Here is a 14382-nt window from a genome sequence, read left to right as displayed (position 1 = left end):
ACGCCAACATTGGCAGCGTGGGGAACTGGGAAGAGGAGTCAGTGACTTCATTGTGACGTCCACAGGTTCGTAAACAGGCAGGTGAAATTTAATGCAGAGAAATGTGATGTGATGGATTTTGAGAGGAAGAAAAATGAGATGAAATGTAAACTAAATGGTCAAAGTTTAAAAGTAGAGGAGCAGAGAGACTAAGGGATGGCAGGTTCTAACTAATGCATTGTCTTATTAATTAACAAGTCTGAGAGTCAGCAACTTTAATACCTAATTCAGAAATATATGAGCAAATTCTCTTTCCTGTACTGTATCAGAGTAAACATGCCAGTCCCCCGTGTACACGAGATGATCCCGCTGGATAGAACCTCAGGCACCCTGAGCTTGATCTCCGGTGTCTCCAGTCCTGACTGTCCCTTACATCAGTATCCCCTCACTTTTATACCCTGTTGTGATCCATCTCTGTCACTGGAGCTGGAACTTCCCCAGTCTGTGGATAACAAGGACGCATTGCTTGGTTCCCAGCAGTTATTTATCTTCTGTAGCGTTCTCATGATCACTGAACTACCTGCTTACTGTTAATTAGACTCATAGAATCAAAGAAATTTACGGCACAGAAAGAGGCCATTCGGCCCATCGCGTCTGTGCCGGCCGAAAAAGAGCTATCCAGTTTAATCCCACTTTCCAGCTCTTGGCCCATAGCCTTGTAACTACCGGCAGTTCAAGTATTCTTAAAATGCGATGAGGGTGTCCGCCTCAACCACCCTTTCAGGCCGTCAGTTCCAGACCCCCACAACCCTTGGGTGAAATAATTTCTCCTCAGTTAAACCTTCTACCAATCACTTTAAATCTATACCCCTGGTTCTTAACCTCTCTGCTAAGAGAAGTGGGTCCTTCCAAACTACGCTAACTGGGACCTTCATAATGTCTGAACAGTCACTGTTATCATCAGCCTTTTATGTATTTCCTGGTGCTCCATCTCCTTAACAACACTAGCTGATCACAGCATCGTTTCCTTTAAATTGAATTCCACTGTGAAAAAATGCACAATTTCAAAGTTAAGCAACGTGTGCAAGATTGGAAGGAGAGTGCGAGAGGAGATAATTGGTTTGGATCAGTGATCTCTTGAGCATTAAGACATTCATTATCTGAAAGAAGCACGGAGATGAGATTTCTGTCTATATTTATCAGTATAGAAAAGAAGCAGGGAGTTGAGATCCTTTTTTTTATTCATCCTGCTATCTACAAAATCCTTCGCCTCTCAATGCCCAGCATCTTTCTTTCCAACTCCTTGCTCTGCACGGAAGTCACGGTTTCATTAATTCTCCATGTTAGCAGCAAACATCGAATTCACCTGGCAGATCAGACCATGGCTTCCAGTCATAAGTCATCCCATCGTGTTGACACCATGTTTGCAACTCCAGATAAGCTGTTTTATGTTCATGGAATTCATTCGAGTCAGTTTTCTAGATCAATATGTCGAGGAATCAACAAGGGAACAGGCTATTTCAGATCTAGTATTGTGTAATGAAACAGGGTTAATTAGTAACCTTATAGTAGATGATCCTCTGGGGAAGAATGATCATAATATGATAGAATTTGATATTGAGTTTGAGAGTGATGTCGTTAAGTCCGAAACTAGGGTTTCAAATTTAAACAAAACCATTTACGTAGTTCTGAGGGGTGAGTTGGCTAAGGTAGTTTGGGAAAAGAGATTAAAAATATGATAATAGATAAGCAATGGTGAACATTTAAAGAAATAATTTAGAATTCCTCAACAAAATTACATTCCCTTGTGGATTAAAAGCTCCACCGTAAAGTGGTCCAACCTTGGTTAACTGGAGAAATTAATGATAGTATTAGGTTAAAAGAGGCTTACAATGTTGCCAAAAAGAATAGTAAGCCTGAGGATTAGGAGAGTTTGAGAAATCAGCAAAGGATGACCAAGAAATTGATAAAATGGGAGAAAATAGAACCAGCAAGAAATATAAGAATGGATTGTAAGAGCTTCTGCAAGTGTGTATAAAGGAAGAGATTTGCGAAAGTAAACATGGGTCCATTGGAGACAGAGACAGGAGAATTTATAATGGAGAATAAGGAAATGGCAGAGACGTTTAACAAGTATTCTGTATCTGTCTTCACAGTAGAAGGCACTAAAATCATACCAGAAGTATTGGGGAACCAAGGTTCAAATGAGAGTAAGGAACCCAAAGCAATTAAGATTAGTAACGAAAAAGTACTGGAGGAATTAATGGGACTAAAAGCTGACAAATTCATTGGCCCTGATGGCCCACATCCTAGGGTTTAAAAAGAGGTGGCTGCAGAGACAGTGGATGCACTGGTTTTATCTTCCAGAGTTCCCATGATTCTAGAAAGGTCCCCATGGATTGGAAGGTACCAAATGTAACCCGGCTATTCAAGAAAGAGGGAGAGAGAAAACAGGGAACTACAGGCCCTTTAGCCTGACAATAGTAGTAGGGAAATTGCGAGAATCTATGACTAGGGAGGTGGTAAAAGGGCACTTAGAAAACCATATTATGATTAGACACATGCAAGTCGCTTTTATGAAAGGGAAATCGTGTTTGACAAATCTATAAGAGGTTTTGAGGGTGTAGATAGCAGGGTAGATAAGGGAGAACCAGTGCATGTCGTACATTTGGATTTTCAAAAGGCATTCGATAAGGTGCCACACAAAAGTTTGTTAAACAACATTAGGGCTCATGGGATTGTGGGTAATATATTAACATGGATTGGGGATTTGTTGACGGAGAGAAAACAGAAAGTCGGAAGAAACAGGTCATTTTGGGGTTGGCAGGTTGTAACTAGTGGGGTGCCGTGAAGATCAGTGCTTGGGCCTCAGATATTTACAATCTATATTAATGACTTAGATGAAGGGACCGAGTGTAATGTATCCAGGTTTGCTGATGAGACAAAATTGGTGGGAAAGTAAGCTGTGAGGAGGACGGAAAGAGGATGCAAAGTGATACAGACAGGTTAAGTGAGTGGGCGAGAAGTTGGTAAATGAAGTATAAAGTGGGCAAATGTGAGATTATTCACTTTGGTCGGAAGAATAGAAAAGCAGAATATTTGTAAAAGATGAGAGACCACGAAATGTTGGTATTCAGTGGGATTTGTGTGTCCTTGTACATGGATCAGAGAAAGTTAACATGCAGGTGCAGCAAGCAATTAGGAAAGCAAATGGTGTGTTGGCCTTTATTGCGAGGTGGTTGGAGTACAAGGATAAGGAAGTCTTGCTGTAATTATATAGGGCTTTGGTGAGACCGCATCTGGAATACTGTGTAAAGTTTTGATCTCCTTACCTGCAGAACGATACACTTGCCTTAGAGTGGGTGCAGCAAAGGTTCACTGGATTGATTCCTGGGATAAGAGGGTTGTCCTGTGAGGAGAGATTGAGCAGAATGGGCCTATATTCTCTGCAGTTTACAATAATGAGGTGATCTCATTGAAACATGTAAAATTCTTGGAGGGCTTGACAGTGTAAATGCTGGGATGCTGTTTCCCCTAGCTGGAGAGTCCAGAATTAATGGTTATAATCCCAAGATAAGGGGCCGGCCATTTGGTACAGAGATGAGGAATAATTTCTTCACTGAGAGGGTTGTGAACCATTGGAATTCTCTCCCCCAGAGGGCTGTGGATGCTGAGCCATTGAATTGATTCAAAACTGAGGTAGATAGATTTTTGGACACGAAGGAACTCAAGGGATATGGGGATTGGTCGGGAAAGTGGAGTTGAGGTCGAAGATCAGGGATGACGTTATCAAATGGCGGGGCAGGCTCGAGGGACTGAATGGCCAACTCTTGCTCCTTTCGCTCATGTTGGTCCGCCTGAAAAGCAGAACTTGCCAGCTGTTTTAAAACTTTTAGCCTGAACAGGGACTTGAACCCTGGACCCTCAGATCACTACCTATTTTAAAAGTCTGATGCTCTACCGACTGAGCTATCCAGACTCGCTATAAGATTGGTTTCCATCATACAGATTCATGGTGGGACTCAGAATTATCCCTGTCAATGTCGAATTCGGGGGAGCATCTCTTTTTTTCCAATTTTCAGCAACGTGTTGAGGAGAATCCTTGTTTCTGTTGAACATGATGTAAGAAACATGGACAGCGAACTCTTGAGTTTACAATTCTTCTTGTTTGTACAAAATGTCTTGTCATTCGTTAGCAGCAATTTAAAAAATACACTTTACCCAATGGCTCAAAAGCTGAACTTGTTCCACACGGGAGCTGGGAAAGGCCTCTCGACATTTCAGCCGATCAACAATTGAAAGCTAAATAATTTCACCCGTTACACCGTGACACCAGGCAGCAGATTTGCCTCCCGAATTTTCCCGACACGACACTTCAAACCGATGAATCTCTGATTCACGGAAAGAAGAATTGTGTGTTTGGTTCTTTAGATTTAAAGATGTCGTGCCGGCCGCTTTACCATTTCAGCTCTCGCCAATCGCCCCCTCTCCCTCCTATAAACAAATAAACTCTCACCTGCTATTGCAAGACGGGAGGTCAGAGGAGCCTCAGTGCCCACATGGGGACATGAAGAAGTCGATGTGTTATGGAACCGGTTGTACCTTGAACTCCAGTCAAAATGTTTAGAAGGTTCAACTACTTTAGATGGTGCTGGAGCTCACAACCCCAGCATTTCTCGAGTGTATAATTATTGTAGAAATAACGCGCGCTGACCGATTGCTCCACTGGAGCCGCGCACGGTCTGTGTCCCCAGTGCTCCCATCAAACAGCTTCATCCTCGGTCTCTCAATTATCACTTCCTGATCTTTCCCACACAGAAGCCTCCAACCAAGAGGCGATTCGTTAAACATCCGCAGTGACCTTTAAAAGCCGTGGAATCTGAAACAAAACCCCAGACGATAAGAACTTTTAATTATATTATTATTATTAACTTAAGGACAATTATTTTCATGCGACTTTGAGGATTTGGGGAAATTGGGAGCTGAAACGAAGAAACTCTCTCTGGGCTGTCGTTGATTGGAGAGATGGGCGTTATTTCATTTGCAAACCGAGGCTCGGAACTTCCTGATGGAGAAGTGTGAGAGAAGATTGTGGTTAGTGGCAGTTGCCGGGGAGATCGAGAGGAGAGGGAGAAAAGTCAAAGTCACAGCTGTGACAGCTCAAGTGCTCTGCTTATCTGTAATATTTAGACAGTAATGTACAGTACAGGACAAACCAGTTTGGTATCGGTTATTAAAAATACTAAAAGTCCCGGGTTCAAAGGGGGATTTGTGAAGAGGGAACTGATTTAACCGCCAGACCGAAATCATTCCCCATGAATCTGAAGCGTCTTGCGGAAAACGGCAGTGCGAACTGTTCTGTTCGTGTCATGACTTGAAAGACCCTCCAATTACAGACAGTATCTTTGAACGAGTTGTGCAGTAAAACCGCGATAGAAGCCGCTTTGCATTCGTCAAACGTGTCGGTGATGATATTGGGGGTGATCAGGGTCGATTTCAATTATTTGAAATCTCTCCATGTGACCCGAAGATTTACGGCAGAATCGAGTTTTTCCTGTAAGTCCTGAATTGAAGGGAAAGGCGCAACAAGCAGGTCGGAGAAATGAAGAGCAGAAAATGTGGATGAAACTTGGACGAGTGAAAATCCCTGTATGTTGGAAGACTCAGTCCCCAGTGGTGGAGAGGATTGGGATTTCAAGCTGTCTCACAGCTCACACACACACCATTGGCTCATTTAATCACCTTCAACAACTCGAATACATCAACACTTAATCTTCTATACACAAGGAAATACAAACCTTTTCTCTGCAACTTGTCCGCATAATTTAACCATTTTAGCCCCGGTATAATTCTGGTGAATCTGCGCTGCACCCCCTCCAAGGCCAATATATCCTCCCTGAGGTGCGGTGCCCAGAACTGAATGCAGGACTCGAAATGTGGTCTCAGCAGAGTTTATATAACTGGAACAGAACTTCCACCCCTTTGAATTCCAGCTCCCTTAAGATAAAGGCTAAAGTTCCATTGGCCTTTTGAATTATTTTTTGTAACTGTACACTGACATTTAGTGATTTTGTACTTGGACCCGTAAACATCTTTCCTCCTCCACAGTTCCCAGCTTCTCACCAGTTAGAACATATTCTGATCTATCTTGCTCAGGTCCAAAGTTCACACTTCCCCATATTGAAAGTTTGAACAGACTGGGGCTCTTTACCATAGGAAAGAGAAGACTGAGGGGTGTGATGTGGGACTTTAAGATTATGCAAGGGTTTGATAGGTCAGATGTAGATAAGGTGTTTGCAATTTTGGCGGTGAGGACTCCAAAACCTTTTTTTATATTCGTTCGTGGGATGTGGGCGTCGCTGGCGAGGCCGGCATTTATTGCCCATCCATAATTGCACTTGAGAAGGTGGTGGTGAGCCGCCTTCTTGAACCGCTGCAGTCCATGTGGTGAAGGTTCTCCCACAGTGCTGTTCGGAAGGGAGTTCCAGGATTTTGACCCAGCAACGATGAAGGAATGGCGATATATTTCCAAGTCGGGATGGTGTGTGACTTGGAGGGGAACGTGCAGGTGGTGTTGTTCCCATGTGTCTGCTGCTCTTGTCCTTCTAGGTGGTAGAAATCGCGGGTTTGGGAGGTGCTGTCGAAGAAGCCTTGGCGAGTTGCTGCAGTGCATCCTGTGGATGGTACACACACTGTGCACCGGAGGTGAAGGGAGTGCATCTTTAGGGTGGTGGACGGGATGCCAATAAAGCGGGCTGCTTTTTCCCTGATGGTGTCGAGCTTCTTGAGTGTTGTTGGAACTGCACTCATCCAGGCAGGTGGGGAATATTCCATCACACTCCTGACTTGTGCCTTGTAGACGTCGGAAAGGCTTTGGGGAGTCAGGAGGTGAGTCACTCACCGCAGAATACCCAGCCTCTGACCTGCTCTCGTAGCCACAGTATTTATATGGCTGGTCCAGTTAAGTTTCTGGTCAATGGTGACCCCCAGTATGTTGATGGTGGGGGATTCGGCGATGGTAATGCCGTTGAATGTCAAGGGAGGTGGTTAGACTCTCTCTTGTTGGAGATGGTCATTGCCTGGCACTTATCTGGCGCGAATGTTACTTGCCACTTATCAGCCCAAGCCTGGATGTTGTCCAGGTCTTGCTGCATGCGGGCTCGGACTGCTTCATTATCTGAGGGGTTGCGAATGGAACTGAACACTGTGCAGTCATCAGCGAACATCCCCATTTCTGACCTTATGATGGAGGGAAGGTCATTGATGAAGCAGCTGAAGATGGTTGGGCCTAGGACACTGCCCTGAGGAACTCCTGCAGCAATGCCCTGGGGCTGAGATGATTGGCCTCCAACAACCACTACCATCTTCCTTTGTGCTGGGTATGACTCCAGCCACTGAAGAGTTTTCCCCCTGATTCCCATTGACTTCAATTTTACTAGGGATCCTTGGTGCCACACTCGGTCAAATGCTGCCTTGATGTCAAGGGCAGTCACTCTAACCTCACCTCTGGAATTCAGCTCTTTTGTCCATGTTTGGACCAAGGCTGTAATGATGTCTGGAGCCGAGTGGTCCTGGCTCCAAAGTGAACCCAAACTGAGCATCGGTGAGCAGGTTATTGGTGAGTAAGTGCCGCTTGATAGCACTGTCGACGGCACCTTCCATCACTTTGCTGATGATTGAGAGCAGACTGATGGGGCGGTAATTGGCCGGATTGGATTTGTCCTGCTTTTTGTGGACTGGACACACCTGGGCAATTTTCCACATTGTCGGGTAGATGCCAGTGTTGTAGCTGTACTGGAACAGCTTGGCGAGAGGCGCAGTTAGTTCTGGAGCACAAGTCTTCAGCACTACAGCTGGGATAGCCTTTGCTGTATCCAGTGCACTCAGCCGTTTCTTGATGTCACGTGGACTGAATCGAATTGGCTGAAGACTGGCTTCTGTGATGGTGGGGACATCGGGAGGAGGCCGAGATGGATCATCCACTCGGCACTTCTGACTGAAGATGGTTGCAAACGCTTCAGCCTTGTCTTTTGCACTCGCGTGCTGGACTCTGCCATCATTGAGGATGGGGATTTTTGCAGAGCTTCCTCCTCCCGTTAGTTGTTTAATTGTCCACCACCATTCACGACTGGATGTGGCAGGACTGCAGAGCTTTGATCTGATCCGTTGGTTGTGAAATCGCTTAACTCTGTCTATAGCATGTTGTTTCCGCTGTTTAGCACGCATGTATTCCTGAGTTGTAGCTTCACCAGGTTGGCACCTCATTTTTAGGTACGCCTGATGCTGCTCCTGGCATGCTCTTCTACACTCCTCATTTAACCAGGGTTGATCCCCTGGCTTGTTGGTAATGGTAGAGTGAGGAATATGCTGGTCCATGAGTTGCCACAGTTTTGCCCATTCACCTAATCTATCAATATCACTTTGTAATTTTATGTTTTCATCTACACTGCTTACAATGCCAGCAATCTTTGTGTCATCGGCAAACTTAGATATGAGACTTTCTATGCCTTCATCTGAGTCGTTAAAAAATATTGTGAATAATTGAGGCCCCAAGACAAATCCCCGCGGGTCACCACTAGTCACATCCTGCCAATGTGAGTACCTACCCATTCTCCCTACTCTCTGTCGCCTTTCGCTCAGCCAACTACCTAACCAAGTCCGTACTTTTCCCTCGATTCCATGGGCTTCTATCTTAGCTAACAGTCTCTTATGTGGGACCTTATCAAATGCCTTCTGGAAGTCCATATAAATAACATCCATTGACATTCCCCTGTCCACTACTTTAGTCACTTTTTCTGGAGGTCATCCACTTTGGATCAAAAAAGGATAGATCAGGGTACTTTCTAAATGGTGAGAAGCTGGGAACTGTGGAGGGCCAGAGAGATTTAGGGGTCCGTGTAAAGAAATCACTTCGAACTAGTATAGGTAAAAAAAAACGATGATTGGGATGTTCGTAACGGCTGGTCAGCTGACTTGCTTAAAACACACCATAATGTTATAATCGTGGGTTTGATTCCTGTATGGGCTGTTAAGGGGCTTTATTTTGGGTTTTCGGAACTTTTAAAACCCAAGCTTTACAAACAGATTCACAGACAAATTCATGGGGACAGTTTTTTGAATAACATCCATTGTAACTTTACCCCTGGGCCGGAGAAACACGTCTTTCTTTTGATTTGTCTTTCTCCGGTTTGCAGAGAAATGTTTAACTCGCGGCCTGTTCCCATCAATGATCATCAGCAGCAACAGACAGACAGAGCGGGTCTGACCGCCCCGAGATGGGGAAAAGGCATCAGTTCAGGACAAATGCATCAAATCAAATGTTCACCCGGCACCGAGAGAGACAAAACCAAGAGAAAAAGGCAGAAGGTAACAGAGAAATAAAAACCAAATACAGACGATAGAAATATTTCCCATTCTTGATGTCTCTCTAATCCATCCCCAATCCTTCAGTGGCGGGGATCAAATTTCTCTGTCAATAAATGCGAGAATGGACCCAAAGAAAAAGAAACTAAATAACCAAAAACTACCGAACCCGGGATTAAACCAAGGACCTTGAGATCTTCAGTCCAATGCAATTCCAACTGAGTATTTGGACCCCAGAGCAAATGCAACTTTGCGCCATTGTCTTCCAAGAAAATATAACCCCTCCGAAGCCCTGCTCCCCCTGTTCATTACCGCACTTCATAGATAAACATCGCACTCATATATACACACCCACAGTTCATATATAAACATCGCACTCATATATACACACCCACAGTTCATATATAAACATCGCACTCATATATACACACCCACAGTTCATATATAAACATCACAGTCATATATACACACCCACAGTTCATATATAAACATCACACTCATATATACACACCCACAGTTCATATATAAACATCGCACTCATATATACACACCCACAGTTCATATATAAACATCACACTCATATATACACACCCACAGTTCATATATAAACATCGCACTCATATATACACTCCCACAGTTCATATATAAACATCACACTCATATATACACACCCACAGTTCATATATAAACATCACACTCATATATACACACCCACAGTTCATATATAAACATCACACTCATATATACACACCCACAGTTCATATATAAACATCGCACTCATATATACACACCCACAGTTCATATATAAACATCACACTCATATATACACACCCACAGTTCATATATAAACATCGCACTCATATATACACACCCACAGTTCATATATAAACATCGCACTCATATATACACACCCACAGTTTATGAAACAACAGCGCACTCATACTTACACTCCGAGTTTATAGGAGGGAGATTGGTTCCGACCGCCGCTTGGGCTCTCGGAGTGGGAGAGGCGGAAGCAGCATGGGCCGTACAAACTGTGGATCTCATTCTGAACACAAGCCGATAGATCATCCTGTGAAATTACATTGTACTTGGGTATGAGGAAGGGTAATGGGCTCTGAGAAGGGTTCACGGAGTCTAATGGCTTCTTCGTGGCGATCCGGTGGGGCAAGGGGATCCCAGAGAGGGGAAGAGACTATTAGAGCGTATCAGAGAGTGTAAGGGGATCTTAGAGAGGGGAAGAGACTATTAGAGCGTATCAGAGAGTGTAAGGGGATCTTAGAGAGGCGAAGGGAGTGTCAGAGGGTATCAGAGAGCGTAGGAGGGCTCAGAGAGGGGAGGGAGTGTCAGAGGGTATCAGACAGTGTAACGGGATCACAGAGAGGGGAAGGGAGTGTCAGAGGGTATCAGAGAGTGTAACGGGATCACAGAGAGGGGATGGAACTGTCAGAGAGTATCACAGAGTGTAAGGGGATCTTAGAGATGGGAAGGGAGTGTCAGAGGGTATCAGACAGTGTAACGGGATCACAGAGAGGGGATGGAACTGTCAGAGAGTATCACAGAGTGTAAGGGGATCTCAGAGAGGGGAAGGGATTGTCAGAGGGTATCAGACAGTGTAACAGGATCTCAGAGAAGGGAAGGGAGTGTCAGAGGGTATCAGACAGTGTAACAGGATTTCAGAGAAGGGAAGGGAGTGTCAGAGGGTATCAAAGAGTGTAAGGGGATCGCAGAGAGGGGAAGGGATTGTCAGAGGGTATCAGACAGTGTAAGGGGATCTCAGAGAAGGGAAGGGAGTGTCAGAGGGTATCAGAGAGTGTAAGGGGATCTTAGAGAGGCGAAGGGAATTTCAGAGGGTATCAGAGAGCGTAAGAGGGCTCAGAGATGGGAAGGGAGTGTCAGAGGGTATTAGACAGTGTAACGGGATCACAGAGAGGGGATGGAACTGTCAGAGAGTATCACAGAGTGTAAGGGTATCTCAGAGAAGGGAAGGGATTGTCAGAGGATATCAGAGAGCGTAAGAGGGCTCAGAGAGGGGAAGGGAGTGTCAGAAGGTATCAGACAGTGTAACAGGATCTCAGAGAAGGGAAGGGAGTGTCAGAGGGTATCAAAGAGTGTAAGTGGATCTCAGAGAAGAGAAGGGATTGTCAGAGGATATCAGAGAGTGTAAGGGGATCTCAGAGAGGGGAAAGGACTGTCGGAGGGTATCAGAGAGTGTAAGGGGATCTCAGAGAGAGGAAAGGACTGTCAGAGGGTATCATAGAGCGTAAGTGGATCTCAGAGAGGGGAAGGGAGTGTCAGAGAGTATCAGAGAGCGTAAGTGGATCTCAGAGAGGGGAAGGGAGTGTCAGAGGGTATCAGAGAGCGTAAGAGGACTCAGGGCGTAACAGTGGGTAAGGAGCATTTTGCGGGTATCAGAGAGTGTAAAGGGCGCTGACAAGGTTCAAAAAGGATAATGGACTCTCGGACCATATCGGAGAAGATGAGGAGCTCGGGAGAATCAAATCAGGTAAGGGGGTCTCCGGAGGTATCAGAGAGGCGAATGGATCCAGAGTTGTCATCTTCTAAATCTTACATTTTGAAGGCATCAACACACTTAATAACAGCAAAAAATGAAGCCGGTTGAACCGATAATCTGTCCGTGTCCCATGTGGAGGGAATGAGAAGATAGAATCGGGACGGGCTGGATATTTTGCAACGCTCACGGTTTCCTTTCACACAGCTCAGTGTTGTGTCTGTTCATATAACTGGATTTCATGAACTGGAGATAAGAGGTCGCACTTTGGACCTTTTATCACCCAGTTTGAGAAATAAAACACGAAACGCCCAGCGTGGGGCTCGAACCAACGACCCTGAGATTAAGAGTCTCATGCTCTACCGACTGAGCTAGCCAGGCCGCCTTCAATGTCTTTTCCCATCCTATTATTGTAGAGAGGCAGCTGTTGATTTTGTTGCAGGGGTTCAGTTTGTCTGACAATCCCAGCGTCGCTCCTTCTGCACACTCGCTTTTCATTCTGGAGTCAGACTGATGCCTTTTACCCGTCCTCCAGCACCGCGCTGAGCAGGAGAGGAACATCGAGACAGGAGAAGGCCACTCAGCCCCTCTTCCTGCTGTGCCATTCAATTAGATCATGAGGTGGTCTGTAACTCAACTCTGTTTCCCCGCATTGGAAACATATCCCTTGGGACCCGAACCGAAAAAAGATCTGTCAATATCAGTCTTGTAAATTTGAATTGAGCCTCAATCCACATCCTTTTGGCCGAGAGAGTTCCAGCTTTCGGCCGGATTTTGTTTGGGAAAGTGATTCCTGATTTCTCGCCTCATTAATCGAGCACTAATTTCAAGATTAAGCCCCCTCATTATGCATTCCGCCAACAGAGAAAGAGGAAAAAAGGCCGCCTTAAGCGGAGATTGAACAAAGGATCTGTGGATTTTAATTCTAACGCTACCCCATCTGAGCTATTTCTGTATTCTGTACATGCAATGTTTTATTTTTCTTTGAAAATCACATAAATGTAGATGCGATTTCCCTCTCGGTGAACAGAGTGCTTCGGAGTAATGAGAGCGAACAAACCGTGGATCTGATCCTTAACACAGACTGGTAGATCCACATGTGGAATTAAATCGCACTTGGGTAGCAGAGAGGTTATTGGCTCCTGAGAATGAACCAGGGAGTCTAAGGGTTTATTAGTGTGGATCCGGTGGGGCAACGGGATCCCAGAGGCTGTCAGGGAATCAAAGGGCTTCTCAGGAGTTATCAAGGGGTGTGAGGCTATGAGGTATCAAAGAGTTTACGGCACTCTCAGAAGTTATCAGAGAGGGCAAGGGACTGCCAGGTGTTATCAGGGAGGGCAAGGGACTGCCAGATGTTATCAGAGAGGGCAAGGGACTGCCAGATGTTATCAGAGAGGGCAAGGGACTGCCAGATGTTATCAGGGAGAGTCAGGGTGTGTCAGTGGGTAAGGGGCCCTCCGAGCGTATCAGAAAATGGAAAGGACACGGAGGAGGTATCAAGATAACAGAGTGGGAGAGAAAACGCTCCTGAACCCGGGACTGAACCCTTTAGATCTTCAGTCTGACTGAGTTATTTCGGTGTTCTGGACATCCCGGAAATTCACTCGAAGGTCTGTTAGAATCGCAACAAAACTCTTTCCACAATCGCAGCCTCTAAACCTCCACCCAGGACTTTCAATGGTGCAACTTTGATGAACTTCTGCTACTTTTTAATTTGTTCTCAGCAGTAACTGTTCACATCCTTTATCTGGCCCATGACATGGCATCTAGAAGAAAATGTCGATTGCAGCTTCACTGAAGCGGGGGACGCTTTGCACTCGTAAAAAAATCATACGCGAAAGAGACGGTTTGATCGAGGCGACACCAGGCCAGAGCAAAGGTCAGTTAATGTTTGCCGAGTGGCGAGAGGGAGAATTTGGAACTTCTGTGCGGTTGCACTGTGACTTTCACAGATCTGCTTGGAGCGATATTCCCTTGAATTCATCACCTACAGGGACAATTTGATTCTCAGTTCCTGTTTTCTCCTGGTGCGCTTCTGAGATATAAAAAAATGAATGGATGATATCAACCTGAACCTCGTCACGGACACGCTGCAGACTCAAAGCTCAGCACAACTCCAATCTGTTTCAGTTGGAAATTGTTTCCCAGGGATGGACAGTAATGCGCTGTCTGAGGCTGCATTCGCTGCTTTCCGCCGGCAGCGGGTGATTGGAGAGAGCGGGGCCGGACAATGTTGCTGCTGTCACGGCCTCACTCACTCGGGGAGCTGGGGAACAGCGAAAAACTGATGGGTTTGATGCTGCGTCAAAAATGCGGCTGAGAACTGCTTTTGTTAACTGAGGCAGCGCTGCAGGATCCTTTAACGATCTCTCACAAATAAACTGAAACCTGTCGGAAGGTGAATAATATTTCACTTTAATCGTGAGCCCTCATTTTGAACCTTGTCTGTCAAGAAGTATTTCGATCACCTTCAAGCCATTCTCGGTTTTTTGGATATTGTTCAGATACCTGTTATCCAGCGACAGGTG

General features: G+C 45.3%; 2 non-coding genes across 2 annotated transcripts; both read right to left on the bottom strand.

Annotated features, from left to right (window-relative positions):
• Positions 1-3873: 3873 nt before the first annotated feature.
• Positions 3874-3958, bottom strand: trnak-uuu (transfer RNA lysine (anticodon UUU)). Its single transcript is given in 2 exon segments — positions 3874-3909; positions 3922-3958. It is a non-coding gene; the product is annotated as a tRNA-Lys (tRNA).
• Positions 3959-12162: 8204 nt separating this feature from the next.
• Positions 12163-12235, bottom strand: trnak-cuu (transfer RNA lysine (anticodon CUU)). The gene has a single exon. It is a non-coding gene; the product is annotated as a tRNA-Lys (tRNA).
• Positions 12236-14382: the final 2147 nt, after the last annotated feature.

The sequence above is a fragment of the Heptranchias perlo genome, unplaced genomic scaffold (genome assembly GCF_035084215.1).
Source record: "Heptranchias perlo isolate sHepPer1 unplaced genomic scaffold, sHepPer1.hap1 HAP1_SCAFFOLD_463, whole genome shotgun sequence".
Lineage (NCBI taxonomy): Eukaryota > Metazoa > Chordata > Chondrichthyes > Hexanchiformes > Hexanchidae > Heptranchias > Heptranchias perlo.
The sequence above is the reverse complement of the archived record's forward strand: the minus strand, read 5'-3'. Positions and strand labels throughout refer to the sequence as shown.